General features: G+C 41.6%; 1 protein-coding gene across 15 annotated transcripts in view; it reads right to left on the bottom strand.

Annotated features, from left to right (window-relative positions):
* Positions 1–10,086: 10,086 nt before the first annotated feature.
* Positions 10,087–14,381, bottom strand: part of CELF2 (CUGBP Elav-like family member 2) — a 455,290-nt gene continuing 450,995 nt past the window's right edge. For all 15 annotated transcript variants that reach the window (XM_051795196.1, XM_051795186.1, XM_051795182.1 and 12 more), the window contains one exon: positions 10,087–14,381. This exon is cut by the window's right edge. The gene's annotated coding sequence lies outside the window, so the exon portion shown is untranslated.

The raw sequence follows: 14,381 nt of genomic DNA, 5'->3' as shown, positions 1-14,381 counted from the left end.
TGGCAAAGCCCTATGCTTCTGTGTGTGCCTCCTGAAATCATTTCCAAATGGGACTTTCATAACCCACAGGGGAAAAACAGAGAGCAGACTTGGTGGCCATTAACTACTATGAGAACTAATCAAATGAGAGAAAAAATTCTAAAACCACTGGTATGCTGAGAAATTCCAGCTGAGGATCTGGAAGATGATCCACTGATTTATCCAGATCAGATAACGAGCAAGGCAGAAGGTACTGTGCCAAACTAAGGAACATGCACAATATTGTTTGGCATCAACGCGTGGCCATTATCCTCTGAGATGAAAAGTGATGAGAAGCCTTCCCCTTGTGTTACCTCTGCATCTCCCCACTCTCCTTGGGGCTTTTCCTGTGAACAGCTCTGAAGCATCAGGATCCTGTACTGTAAAATTGATGTAAAACTGTTTTCCTTTCTTCCTGAGCCTATGATTGTGGGAATCTGAAATCCCGGTCAGCTCTTTGGAACACTGGGGTTTTGAAGACATAATCTGTGCCTGGGGACACTTGGCAGTCCTCACCTCGAAAGCAGTAAATTAGAGAAAAGAGAACATGCAATGTGATAATAAAATAGTTTTGGTGTTACCAGGAAGTTACAAAGCATTAGTTATTAGTCGATATTGCTCTGCATACCAGTGTAAGATTTACAGATCTCTCCCATCAACTGACAGAACCAGCAGGCACCCAAAAAGCTTCAAGAACTGCAAGTCTCCATCACCAGGTGTTGGACTTCATGATTTTGGAAGTCTTTTCCCCCCTTAATGATTCTGTGGTTCTCTGAAAATAATCCTGAGACTTCACATAAGCAACAAGCTTGCATGCTATTCCTGAGCTATAAAACTTTCCAAAAAAAGGGCATGATGACCACTTCAGTGAAGTGTTTGGACAAGTTTTTGTTCAATTAACACAACTTGATTTATTGCTGGCTGAACTCTCAAACAGCCTTTAATTACAGACCCACAACTGCAAAGTAGGAAGATTATGAAGGTTAAACATACCAAGTCTTTGCATGAGGAGGAAGTGATCAATGAGGAAAAAAAAAAAGTAGAGTTAACAAGAGATAAAAGGATTCAGGAGCATGGCAGATCAGTTCGTGCTAGGACACTCTGTAATGAGAGGAGACAGCACAGCAAATGAAAGCAGAAAACCTTGATTTTTCTCAGAGTGTCATTAGAAACTTAGATGTAGTCTTCACAAATAAATCTCATTTTAAGGGCTAGTGCTCTTTCTTTTCTGTCCCAAATTTACCTGCTGTGTTAATGCAGTGTCCTCTCACATTCGTTGTTGAGAATTAATTACTTGAGTAATAAGGAGATATAAAAAAATCTCTTCAAACAGGTTATAAAAGGAATTGTTTGCGCTGAAGGGAAGTTGCCCACTGCATTTTAAGTTTGCAGCATGAATAAATCTCTTTGTGTTCTCGTTTCAGTGCTTTCTCACACACTGTGTCCCACCATTGTGCCTAGGAGGGAGAGACAAATACAGTCTTTTGGGCTGACTAACCTTTTCCCAGAAGGATTCCTCTTACAGATAATTTTCTGCTCTTTGCAATCTTAAGTCCCATGGGAATAGAAACTTCCCGTGCTGCCCCAGAGGCAGGCTTGCCCTCTATTACATTTCACTTTAAGGAAATATTTTCCTGATCTTCAGCCTTTATGTCTCACTTGCTTAATTCCTTCCCACTGCACCTACTTAGATTCTCTTGTACAATCCTAAATAATTAATCACCTCCTTCATTCATTTCAAACACTTGTTGAATACAGAGCAGAGACCAAGAATTATTCACAGGAAGAAAAAGAGTGGGAACTGGAGGAGAGAGGACCAGTTGAGAGGCAAGGAACAGGGAAAGAGCAACGCTCCAAGCATAAAATCCAAGCTGCTGGTAAGAGTAAAAGGGATACAGGAGAGCTGCAGTGCCCTGTGGCTGATTCATGCTGCTTACTTTTGCATATTAATTTGGGAAGGCAAAATACAGTTCCTCATGGGGTCTGGGAGTGCTCTGCTCAGAAGAAGGTACCCTTTGATGCCTGTCAGTCGGAAACAGCAGCAGTGCACAGGCAGCTCCCCAGGCACGGCCGGGCAACCGAACGTGAAATGAGAGCAGTGGTGAGTGCACCATGAACATAAGCCCTGCAACCATTTGGATGCCCAAAAAGCCTTCAGTGGGTGAAAGGTGCTGAGGTGAAGACAGTTCTGCATATATGAAGAATCAGAACTAAGGAGAGCTTCCAGCATTGATGGTAATGCTCCTCACAAGCTCGCTCTCCCAAGGATATGGGTGAAACCCATTTTGAAGGGTTGTGTTGTGGTTTGGTTTGGTTTCTTTTTCTTCCTGGGTATTTTATTTCCTTATACCTTGAAAGCTGAAGACCACAAGTTTCTAGGCAAGCCCAGAAGTGCATTCCTAGAGCACAAGGGCTCCTTATTGCAGAAGGCATGTCCCAGTGCACTGCGTCCAGCTGCTGTGAGCTGAGCACCCAAACAGGAAGTTGAAGCCAGATCTCTGCACCAGGATCCTTTACTCACTCTCCTTCAGCAGAGAATGAGTGGCTTCTTCAGATACATAATAGGTCAGGCTGAGGTCTGCCCCACATCTGGTGATACCTCTCCAGTTTTCCCAGTAGGAGCACAGGGATGCTCAAACACCCAAGAACTTCAGTTAGCCCAATCCAAGGGCTGGACACACTAAAGCTCTTATGCCTAAGTAGGCAATTTGACACCAGTCCCCTGGGTTGAACTCTACAGCTCTGGGACAGTAGGTAGGACGTATTTTTGTAGCTTGTCAAGGAGGAGAAGGGCAGTCAGCAAGCAGGGAAATGGCCAACTGTTCATGGAACACAGTAAGGCTGAATGAGCTGAAGAAAATTAGCCTAGAAGAGAAGGGGGGCACTGTGAACCCTCCTACTATGCCTGTTTTCCCTCCATAAAAAGCCACAATCCAGCTGGTTGGTGTTGCTTCTGTGAATTGTGCACTTTTTATTTATTCACACCTGGGAACACGACCTTTCATCCAGGAGCTCTGTTCCACCGAGAGTGGAATTTATGGCTGGCATCTGCTCCTGCACCAGGATCAGGAAGGTGATTTATGGCAAAGAAATTGCATTCTGACCCAGTGACAAGCCATTTTGCTGAGATGTTGAAGATATAAACAGTCTGGCTGTGGCATAAGTGTGGGTACAATTTCAGTAGTTGTGATAGTACTTACACTGCCCAGCCCACCATCAACTCCGCTGCTGGTGTTCAGAAGTTGGATGCAGCTATAACTCTTTTACAGGTAGCAGGAACACTAGAAGGGAAGCCCATGGGCTGAGGTTGGGCAGTGCTAAAGTTTTCTTTTTATTGGGAAGTATGTCATGGCATAAATGAGAGCTGTCCAGGTAAGCAAGCATCCCCAGTCATGAAGGTGCTTGGAAGGGGACCAGGGAAGTGGAGCATCTTGCATGGGAATTTGTTGTAGTACTTTACTCTGTAAGGCCCATGGAGATGATCATGGGATCCACTGGATTGGCAGATGGCTTTTGAAAAAAAAACAAACAAAAATTGACAGCAGCCCTATGGCATCATCTTCTAGGCCTGTATGCCCATGGTTTGGGACAGGAACCTGAGATGTGGGAAGGGGAGGAAAAGAGCCCTTAATGATCCCTCTGTCTTCCTGCACATAAATTGATCAAGGTCTTTACACCTTTCTAGTCACCATGTTCTCAGTCCACAACAGAGTGGTGGTGTTACTATTTCCCCCTACCTCACCCACAAGACTGCTGGAAACCTGAGGTTTGCTGAGGGTGGGAGGTAGAAGGGTGAACTGCAAAAAAATCTGAGATCAAGACAGGAGAGTTGGGGGCCCCAAACCTTGTGACAAAAGTTGTGCTTGTGCCTGTGGAAAGGTAGAATATCTTCGGCTGTGGGCAGCAGACTGACACTGATTGACTAGGAAATGAGTGGGTGGATGGATTCCTGTCACCTGCAAGCACAAGGATCATGGTCATCCTGGCACTGCTGCAGCCATAGCCTTGACTTTGTCCCTGCTGTGGACATACAAAAGCACTGGTAGCTGTTTGGACCAGTGAAGCACCAGACTGTGCTTCCCAGCAGGGTAGTGAGCAGAAATCCCAGTTCTAATACCCAGGGTGTGCTCAGAGGGGGCTGTGTGACTAGTTACATGTGCCTGCTAGAGAACAACCTGTTTTCTTTAATAGCACCTTCTGGAGTTTCCTTGTTTTTTATTTTATTCTCATTTTGGCATGAAAGTAAGAGGAGAGGGGAGTGGGTGAGATACCCATAATGTGCTGTCTGTCTCCTCAGCCTCCACTTGCCTTTGGTTCACCCACATGCAGAAGAAGTGCAACCCAAGGCAAGTGCAACATCCATGTTTCACACCACTTCATGTCCCACCCTGTGAAGTTTGCAGTTTTTGGTTCCTCCAGTACATAAAAGTAATGGACAAACTGAAGGGTGTTCAGGGAGGGACACCAGCATGGCTGGGCAGGCTTAAGCTCTCACCTACCAGCAAAGGCTGATGGGGCTGGCCTTGTCCATCCTGGAGCAGAGACAGCCAGGGGTGCACCTAACAGCAGTACCCTCCCCTGGTATCTTTGGGGAACTTATCAAGAAGTTTTAGCAGGGCTTTTTGCAGTGGCACATGGCAGGTGTGAGAGGCAAGGGGCATGAGTTGCAACAAGAGAGGTGGATACGAGGCTGGATATCAGGAAAAATATCTTCACCATGAGGACAGTCAGGTAGTGCAACAAATTGCCCAAAGAGTCTGTGAAGGTTCCTGCTTTTCATTTTATTACTCTTTTGAGCAGGAGAATCCCTGGTCTGGGGGTATGGGATGCTAAAATGTGTGGCATGATCACACCAGGATCAGAGACCAAAGTATCACTAACTGTGTGACTTTGGCCACATCGACAACAAATATAAGGATAGGGATCCTCAATGCTAAAAGTTGAATAGGATGAAATTAATGACAGAGGTGCTCTATAGATCACGTCAGAACAAGTCCTTGGGGGTCTGGCTTTTCTGTCAGAGGGATAGTCTGCACATAGCTATCCCCTAAAAAGCAGTTCCACTGCAGTTGGTGGTTTTATTAGTACAATTCCCACTTAGGGCCTGTGGGACTTCACCTGGGGCTCATTTGTTAACAATAGGATTCACTGAATTTCACCTTCAGCCGTCTACAAATTAGACCCCTAGAGCTCAATTTTTCTTTAATAAATGCAGGAATCAATGCCATTTGAGTTGCCCTGGAGTATCAACATGGCCCAGGTTTAGGAAAGTGAATATAAGCCTAAAAGTGGGATTCAGCTTGCAGACTCATCCTTCTAAGCTTTGGGATCCTTAGCTGGGTATCTGGATGCACCAGCTCCTTATGCTTATATTATTTAGAGTCTTGAAATAGCCTTGGCTATCCCATGCTGGTGGTCACAAGTGTCCTACTCATTCTGCATCACATCTGCAAGCCCTTGGAATCATAGAATCTTTTGGGTTGGAAAAGACCTTTAAGATTATTGAGTCCAACTATTAACCCAGCACTGCCAAGTCCACCACTAAACCATGTCCCTAAGCGCCACATCTACACCTTTGTGAAGGTTTTGGAGGTTATAGGACATCTCAAACAGCACTAGGTGCTTACATCTGGCAAAAAAATTCAGCTGTACTTGGTTACTTCAGGCCAGGCAGGATAACTCTGCTGCCATTTAGTGCTGCCCAACATGGGAGCTGAGGCTTTGGTGTACCTGGGTCTCTGAGTTGGCTGAGCAAGTCATCCAGGGCCTGACTGAATGGTCTAAACAGGGGTGCCTAGTGCCTTCTGAGATACCTGCAGTACTCTGAAACACCCACACAGGGCTGGCAGGTATGACAAAGGACCTAAAGGACACCTGTGCTCTTCTGTTACAGTGGTTGTAGCTGACAGGGTATCCTTGGGCACTTGGGGCAATACTTGGTGCCTCTACTAAGAAAACTGAATTTTGCTCCTGTTGTCCTCTTACAGCCATTGGAAAGGCAGTGACAGCTTCAGACAGCTCCTTTACTCCCTGTTCTTCAGATGGGAATAATTGTCTCCAGGCTGTATTTATGTTACCCTCTCCAGTAAAGATGTCTACAGGGTAAAGCAGCGGCCTCTGTCTGCTTTGAGGAGTGCTGGGCTGAGGCTGAGGTTCCTGAGCAGATGCACTGATATCTCAGCACCTCTAAAGTCTGTGGCCAACATACCTGTATGGCAACATGTGGCCTGAAACAGCACCTGTGCCTATTGCATAGAACAGCACATCACCTTCCTCTGTTATTGCTGCTGCTTATCCCTTTTTAACTGCATGGTGTCAGGTCTGTTAGGCTAACTCAGGTCTACTTCTGATTTCCAAATGGCCTCTCTTCTCTAAGAGGTCCCAGGTATTCCCCACTCCCCAGGTTGATCCTGACCCTTCTGCACTGTCTGCTTCAAAGCCAAGGGGCTTTAACTCCCATGTGCCCTAATGAAAGCACCTGTATCTGTTCAGAGGAGGATGACGAATGAAAAAATATTTTGCCTTCACCTATGCTTCCTATTGACCTTTAAATAATATAATATATACATATATATATATAAATAGACATGTGTTGCCCTGTTGTTCTCTCTGTCAACTCTACCTGAGTGAGAAGGGCAGGACAACTGCAAAAATTTGTGAGTATGTTTATTTTATCATTGAACTTAGGCTTTTGGAGATGGGAAATCTTCCAGTCATGCTGCAGAAAAAGGGAAAATGTCAAAAATTCTCTTCTTTCACATACTTACATGCCAGGAGAAGGCTCAAATGATTTCTGGTCCAACTCTGTAAAAGTCTACTTAGCTAAAGATATGGTAGCCCCAGGTCTAAGAATAGGGCAGAAAGCTCTGATCCATTGACACAGGCCCTTAGGAATATTTAAGCACACCAGCAGAATCCCAGATGGGAATGGGAAATGTGACATTCTCATGTTTGCACTCAAAAAGACAAGCAGGATGGCCTAGCCCATGGTTGGCTAGTTTGACATTGCTTTGGCAAAATAATGGACATATTGATATGGGCATAAAGACATTAAAGGAGAGGTAAACAATTAATGCCAATCAACATGTTTTTTAGGGGAGGAAGGGTTGTCAAACTGGATTTCATTCTTTGATGTGATTGTAGGTTTTGGCTGATAAAAGTAATTGCGAAGATGGAATATATTCTGACTTTTGTATGTTTGACAGCACAACAGATTCTGATTAAAAAATTAGCATTCTACTCTATCAATACAAGGCACATAAAATGGTTTAAGAATGGGCTGACATGTCAACAAAGAAGCTGTCAAAGGGGACTCACTGTAGGAGAGTATTTTTATAGAGGGGGTCTGAATGCTATTCAATATTTTCACTAATGAGTTGGAGGTAAATAGTCCTCTTCAACATTTTCCAATGTTATCAGCAGTTTTACTAAGAGCTAAACAAAAGGGCTCTTAGTGCAGTTGTGAGCAAGCTTTCAAGTTGAAGAACAGGCAAGCAGACCACACACAGAGGAACCTGGAGCACAACACATCTGAGAGGGATTTTGGCATACTAAAGGAACAACTAAAATAGTTTCTGCCAGTATGGATTTTTGTTGCTTTTGCATGTCATTTTTGCAAGGACTGATGCAATCCCTGACTGTGTCATTCAGAGGAGTAGACTAGGGATGAAATTTTTAATTTCTGCATGTTGCATCATTTGAATTGATGTTGAAATAATGCATTTGGCTCTGGTACCCCAAATTTAGAAAGAATGTTGGGGTGGGGAAAGAAGTTGTAGAAATAAAGCACACAAATTATTCAGGGACTAAAAAACCACTATTGTGTGTAGATGCTTCCAGAGCATGATATATTTATTTTATGAGCGAGGGATGAAAAGCAACTTGAGACCTGCTTATGAGTGTCTTTGGGGGAAAATGGCAGATGCAGAAGGGCTCTTTAATGTAGCAGATCTGAGCAGAGCCAGAACCTACAGAGAAAACATCTGCAGAAGCACGGGCAGGGATTCAGCAGAACATGCACCTCTGGGAAGGGGTGGACTTTCACCCCAACTCCCAGGGCCTTCAGAATTAAGATTAAAATCTTTTGTTTGTGTATTTATTGGTTTGATCAAACATGAGGTCAGGGAGAAACTGTTGACCATGTGAAAAGTGAGACCTGGTGATTTGCTGGTCCCCTCTAGCTCTCTACTGAAAGGCATGGAGCTGTGAGACTATCAGTTCAAGGAGATGATAATTCCATTCCTTTCTTTCCTACAGGGCTTCGCCTCTGCTCTTCCTTTTGCCTCTGTCCAAAATGCCTCCCTTCCTCCCTCCCCTCTGTGCTCTCCATCCTGAGGCACTACACAATGCCAAGAGTAAAATGTTTCAAACCACTGGTTGGAGGGACATGAGATAATGCTGGAAGTTTTGCCTGGCATGTTGTCAGGCAGGTTTTCAGAAGGGAAAACACCAGCAAAACTTTGTACCAGAAGTCAGCCCACTTTCCAGACTGACTCTGTCCCCTTTTGCTGGCAAGTCACGAATTTATGCATGTCCTGTGAGTAAGAGTCCCCAGAGCAGCCGGGGAGGCTGGGACACCACTCCCTGAAGTACCGTCTTGAGGAAACAAGTCTCCAAGATTCAAATGCTCCTTTGTTTATGAAATAAAGTCCACCAGACCTACTGCCAATTGTTTATGCTAAAGAGCACACTCCCATTAATGCTAATGGTGCTTTGGAGCATAAATCCTTGCTAATTGATATAGGAATGTATCCCAGAAGAGTTTACTTTACTGCTGATTTAGCTGATAGATATAAATGTGTGAGAGGGAAATATTAGCATTCATGTAAAACAATTAGGTTATCAACAGGGGCAAATGATTCAGAAAATGACTGCAACTTTCTAGTTCCCTTTAATGGAAAAAAAGAAAGTCTGCTAATGAGGAAAATCAGAGGGAATACAAATATGAACTAATCATTGCTATTATTTAATATTTGTGTTACATCAGCAGCCCGTGAAAACCAGGGCTGGGGCCCTGCCTGAGCTCTGTGCAGACAAGGGATGGACAGGACCATCCTGCTGCCCACCAAGGTCAATCCTCTCTGTGGCCACTCTCTGGTGGAGCAGTATTTTGGGCTTACAAAGCTAACACACCTGGCCACCGGATGTTGGGCTCAGTAACATTTACTAAATACGTATGAATAGAGGAGAATGATACAAGCAGCGGAGAGATTTCCACAATTTAATTTTTTTTCCAGATAATATAATGGCATATGAAAAGTGAGGCAGTAATGCAGTTCAAAAGAAAAAAAAGAAAGCAACCCCTCTCCCCCCCCTTCCCTCATTCTCCTGGATCTTTCTGCCAAAGGCTGACATTATTGAAAGTTTGATAAATACAAGAATTACGGGCATTTCCATAAAAATCTGATTGTTTAAAATCTACAATTTTGTGGCAAATGTACAGCCATTGAAGGAATAATTTTTTCAGTGTACTCAACAGTTTCATCTATTCAATTCCCATTTAATTCATGGGTTTTGATGTGAAAATGTTTTCCTAAGAGAAGGCTCAGATACAGGAAATGTACAGTAAGCCACACATGTTCCCCCAAAAGATGCTTTGACCTCCAGTGTGGACTCTGCGGAATTTTGAGCATATGGGTTTTAATTTTTTAGCTCTAAACCCACCTAGAATGAGGAGGAAAAAAAGTCACACACCAAAAACTCTAGTATCATTTGTGACAGTAATATTGTTTCATGACATTTTCTGATTCACATATTTTAGCTGTTTTTTGATTTTAGTGCAAAACCAAGCACATTTGCTTCTGCAAATACAGAAGATCGAAATTTCTGCATTTTAGTCTCTTTTGCTGCAAGTCACTGAATGGTAAGACTTTTTCTCCCCACAGACTTCAGCAAGCCTAATTTTCAAAGTCTCTGTTATTAATGAAATATCAAGCAAATTAGGTAACATTTGCCTGGGCATGGTTAAAGACCATGCACCCAGTGAGATTTCATATAACAAAAAGCGCCCAACCCTAGAAACATTTTTTTTTTCCATTTAATGCTCATAAAATTTTACAGACAACAGAATCCTTTCTTAAGCTTTATTTAAGAAATCGAATACTATTATAGTTCAATATATATAAGACACATCCAGTATTGTGTTCCTGATAGCAAGTGCATAGATTTTGTTAAGATATCATTTTTATATTTAATTTTTTTTTTTTATTTGTTACTCAGTAGCACGTTTCATGATCACACGAAGGGATATTCCCAGTGATTTTGCTAAGAGCATGAGAGAAAAAACAGAACACAGCAAAGTAGTGAAACTACAACAGAGATGAGGAACAAAAACGATCAGGCAAACTATCAGTACAGTCGATTCCTGATAAGTGAATAATCTGATTGCTTGGTCACAATGCTTTATTCACTTATCAGGAATGATTCACACTACATTTTGTTAAACTGTTTTCCTTAGCCTAATACCTAAGAGTCACACTGGGCAAAGGCACACACACTCTGGCAGGCTATTCTTTAATCAGCAAGTCCTGTGACAGTTTGGTAATTTCCCATGGCGATACACATATAGCTAACAAAGAGACATTTTGCTAACACTGCAAGGTGCCTTACATAATTGAAATTAAAAGCATGCGTTTAAGCAGGACAAACCGTTCAGCTGCATTGCTTTAAGGAACTCGTTTTTCCCCATTGTTGAAATAAAATAATAACAAGAATGAAAAAAAGAAAGAAAACCCTGTATCTTTCAGCCCTGAGTATTTAAAAGAAACCCAACTGCAGTTTAAGTCTTTTTTTTTTTTTTCAGTTGTATTTTTGGAAGAAAAGACCCTTCACAAAGCTCTAGTTTCTTTCCTTAAGACCAAGTTTGGAGGAAAAAAAAAGAGAAAAGAAAAAAAAATAAAGCATCCACAGCAAGCTAAAAAAACCCAGAGAGTAATTCTGATTCATCATTCATGCAAGTCAAGACTTACTTAACTGAATCCACTGATGTCAAAATTATCCAAATCGGGATCATAAACTCTAGAAGTGTCAAAGACCCAGGATACAGTCTGACCACTGGGTTCTGCTTTCCTGCCTGGGCTGTCTGCTACAGGTTCCTGTGGTTTTAGATTAAACTTAGGGTTGCTTGGACCCCTGACCTCTGACAACAGAGCCTGCGAGATGACACTGGAGCTTCTCTGGGGCCCCAGACTCATCGTTTATTTGCTTCTCATGGAAACGGAAAAGTGAAAAAAGGAAAAAAGAATTAAAAAAAAAAAATGCATTGAGCAGTAACAACCAGGCCAACTCACGAGCCACCAGAAAATTTCAAAAGTCTTCCAAAGGCAGGTACCAACGTTGCTGCTGACACCACACGGATACACTCAGTGCGCCAGGACCAATAAGACGGTATCGAGGGGGGCTGTGTGTGTGTGTGAGCCAAAGCCAGAGTGCCAGAAAGACCAGGGGAGAGGAGACAAGAGGGAGGAGTGTCATTTGGGTCTCATAAGAGCACTTTTAAGTGGTCTTCGATTCCTGAGCATCACAGAAAGTGGGACAAAGGAAAGGGATGGGGGCGTATGGCTTGAATTCCAGAGAGCACTTGCCAGTGCTTCTCTCTCCTCCTTGGGTTTGGTTTGGTTGGTTTTGTTTTGCTTTCCCCCCCCTCCAAATTGTAAAGTTTGTATCTGTGATCAAACAGAGGAGAGAAGAGACTTTTTGTAAACCAGAACAACATAGATTTTTCTTTTGCAGCTTTTATTTCATCGTGGTAGACACCGGCTGGGGGAGAGCAGAGAGATTCTTGTGAGGAGAAAAAAATTATAGGAAATGAAAGAATAAAAAAAGCTAAAAGCCAACTGTAAAAAATAATGAGAAAAAAAAGGGCTATGGAATTTCTTTAGTCCCTTTTGAGATTTGTGTAATACTATCAGCCAATGCTGAAATGATCTGCTTTGTAAGCCCACAGCAAAAATATCACCCATTGGAACAATGGGGGATCTTTTTTCAATCATTTATTTCTCCATCCTTTTATTTTTGTGTGGTTTTTTTTTTTCTTTACTTCCGCTGGCTTTAATAGAAAGTCTTCCTGTGCTCCCTTTATTTTTTAAAGTATTATATGTATAACTGCACATAACAAGCTCGATCACCTGGTAGGCTTTTGCAGGCTCTCACAGCCCTAGTTAAGACGTGATTAGTTTCTAAGGAGAGTTTGACTAACGCCATATGCCATCAGATTACTGTGCAGTTTGGAAGAAATCCCAAGGCTATATCCTCCTTTTCTTGAATGTTTCATGTGCTTCTGCGAAGTAGTGGCAGAGTATTATTTTTTTTTTTTTAACAACTAGGAAGAACTGATCTCCATAATCCACATTTTCCAGACTGACTGAAATGTCACAGCAAAAAAAAACCCAAAACAACTTTTCCCGTGACTTCTGTGTGTTTGTGTGCAGAAGGTTTTGCAATTCGAAGGCTAACAAAAGCTACCTTGAATAGGACTTTGCAAGAAGCTCATTTAAAATGCTTCCTGCTCCGAGAGATTATCCAAGTGATAAGGCATGACTAGGGGGAGGAAGAGAGAGAAAAAAAAAAATCAAAGAAACCAGAATATGTCTAAAATGTACAAATCCTCTTTTGCCCCCCAATCAGCTATTCACTTAGGTGGAATCGACTGTATCTTTTGTACACAACCAACAAATAGAGAAAAAAAAAAACAGGCACGTGAAACAGTGAGGTGTGTAGATGTATTACCAACACAGAATGACCACCAACAATACAACACACAAAGTAGAGAGACAAGTATTAGGAAAATGGTTTAATATTGGAGACAGAAGCAAAAAACTGCATCACACAATAACATACGTTACAAAAATAAGTCTGACTGTTTCAACTACACGGTTATGTTCACAATGAGGACAGAAGAATCAGAAAAAACTCTGATCTAAACAGCAAAAAAGCAAACCCCTAACGTTTTAACTAATACATTTATCCACGCAAAGTGACCGAGTACTCCTAATTCTAATTACCTTATTGTGTAACTGCACGATACAGAATAAAAAGTGAAACTTACCGCTTTTGTTAAGACAAAATTCTAAACACTAGATATAAGCAAAGGGAAAAAAAGAAATCAAGCCAAAGTTTTGAATTCTCGAAACAAAACCAACTCTCTTTCTACCGTCCAGAAATCAAACTTGAAAATCAGTCATGATCGAGGGGGCCCACGAGAGTAAGCCACAAAAATTTCCATTTGTTTTTTAATCTCCAGTATAAAAAGTTCCACTGGTACAAAATGCATAAGTACAATCAAGTTGTAGAAATAGGAAAGCCTGCTTTTTTTTTCATTTTTTTTTGTTCTTTTTTTTTTTTTGGCTCAAATTCCATCAAACAACAAAATCCAAATGCATCAATAAAACAGAAACAATACTCAAATGGTCTTACAGTTTCCACTAGATTGCATTAACTTTGGCTTTTCTCAGACAATACTTAAAAACTAGTTTGTAATTCTAAACAAAATGATAGTATTATTAATCTACAAACAACAATTCTCACAGCACAAAAAGAACACAAATACATAGGTTTGTTTTTTTTTTTCTTTTTGTATGACATTATCCAAAAAGGTAATGAAACTACAGGATATTTTTTCCTTTTGTTAATTAGCACTTAAGATAATAAAAACAGAAACAGTAAAATGATTCCAGAGTAGCACAAGCCAAGGAACTGTAACCCCTATGGTGAAAGAAAGATGAACTTGTTACTCCTTTGAGGACTGCCATTTCATCGCAATTAGCTAATTTGTTTGAAAAAACAACTAGTCTAGTCTTTTGATTAGAATTTTGTAAAGCAATTTCCCTTGTTTTACTTCCTCTCTTATTAGGCCCTTGCACCCTTGCAGCTTTATCCTTTCAATATTTTGAAAGAGAACTGGTACATAATTTGTCTCCCAGGAGGTGTACGTTTGGGTTTTTGGTTTTGTACTTGAATTTTATTTTATTTTTTAATTTTTTTTTCCCCCAAGATGGACTCTTTTCTAAGCAATGAGCCATCTCAGTTGCCTGGAAGTACAGAAACATTCCTCCTCTCCCACTGCTAAGCCAATGTCCTGTGGAGTGTAATTCAAGGCAGCCTGGTGCCGAATTACACTGCCTGAGGACCAGAAGCATCACCACTATAACTGGACTGGTAAACCCACAGGACACACCAGGGCATCTAAAAAAGCTTTAGAAATTTAGACAGTGGGTACAATGAGAAATATTAGTGAAACAGTCTAAACAATCCAAATGATGATCTCATATTATATATATATATATGTACATATATATAATATAACGTACGTGAGATGATACTTTGAATACGCACAATTGCTGCAAGTAGTACAAAATAGCCCTCAA

This window comes from Manacus candei, unplaced genomic scaffold (assembly GCF_025592945.1).
Source record: "Manacus candei isolate 608988 ecotype Guabito, Panama unplaced genomic scaffold, ASM2559294v1 h1tg000042l, whole genome shotgun sequence".
Classification (NCBI taxonomy): Eukaryota; Metazoa; Chordata; class Aves; order Passeriformes; family Pipridae; genus Manacus; species Manacus candei.
Note: the sequence above shows the minus strand (reverse complement) of the source record. Positions and strands in the feature narration are given on the sequence as shown.